Source organism: Apium graveolens, chromosome 3, assembly GCF_009905375.1.
Source record: "Apium graveolens cultivar Ventura chromosome 3, ASM990537v1, whole genome shotgun sequence".
In the NCBI taxonomy this organism is placed as follows: domain Eukaryota; kingdom Viridiplantae; phylum Streptophyta; class Magnoliopsida; order Apiales; family Apiaceae; genus Apium; species Apium graveolens.
In genome coordinates, this window is record NC_133649.1 from 231,277,624 (window position 1) to 231,278,724 (window position 1,101).

The following is a 1,101-nucleotide window of genomic DNA, read 5'->3' on the forward strand; positions in this document are numbered from 1 at the left end:
CTTTATTGATCATACACTATCTTCGTGTACAAATTCCTATACCCAGAAGAGCCCTAATAATTGTCCCTGGAGACTAAGAACTAAACCAAAGCATAGTTCAGTGTACACAAGATGACTATGATGACCTCAAGTCTAAGGATACTTGTACAACTATCACTAAGCGAACAACTGCTGACACGTGAGTGAACTCCATCAGTTGTTCAGCTGGGCGAGTCATGTTCAGTGAACTTATTCTATAATAAGCACCTACATACTAGCTATAGTGTCACCACACAAATGTCTATGAGAACAGACATCCTTCATAATGAAGCAAGCATAGTATGTACCGATCTTTGCGGATTATTAATTACCAGTTAGTAATCCTACGACCAGGAACTATTTAAGTTTAGAGTTATCATCTTTTTAGGTCTCACTATTATGATCTCATCATAATCCATAAAAAGCTTTACTCTAAACTATGGTATATCTTATTTAAACACTTAAATAGATAAAGCCCGTAATAAAAACAAAACAAGTCTTTTATTAATATCAATGAAATCAAAACAGATTACATAAAAGTTATTCCTAAATCCTCATACATGATTGGACTTAGGACATATTCCTTTCAGGTCCATCACTACGTGGCAAGATCTTGCGCAAAAGTTTCTGGTGAAGTTTTATCCAATGGCAAAGACTGCTGCTATGAGGAGTGCTCTTACTCAGTTTGCGCAGCAACCGACAGAATCTATGTGCGAGGCTTGGGAACGCTACAAGGAAATGTTGAGAAAATGTCCACATCATGGAATACCGGATTGGATGGTGATCACTGGTTTCTATAATGGTTTGGGGGCCCAATCTCGGCCCATGCTCGATGCAGCAGCTGGAGGCGCCTTATGGGCTAAAAGCTATACTGAGGCGTATAATCTTATAGAGACGATGGCTGCAAATGAGCATCAAAACCCAACTCAGAGGATGACGTCAGGCAAGGTAGCAGGTATTCTGGAAGTTGATGCAGCCACCGTTATTGCAGCCCAGCTCCAAGCGCTATCAATGAAGGTTGATTCTCTGGCTACGTATGTAGTTAATCAGATAGCTATGGTTTGTGAGCTTTGTGCAGGTTCT

The 1,101-nt window shown here is 40.1% G+C and overlaps 1 non-coding gene across 1 annotated transcript; it reads right to left on the reverse strand.

Annotated features, from left to right (window-relative positions):
• Window positions 1-678: 678 nt before the first annotated feature.
• LOC141715962 (small nucleolar RNA R71) lies at window positions 679-785 on the reverse strand. The gene has a single exon (XR_012572700.1). It is a non-coding gene; the product is annotated as a small nucleolar RNA R71 (small nucleolar RNA).
• Between the last annotated feature and the right edge of the window lie 316 nt (window positions 786-1,101).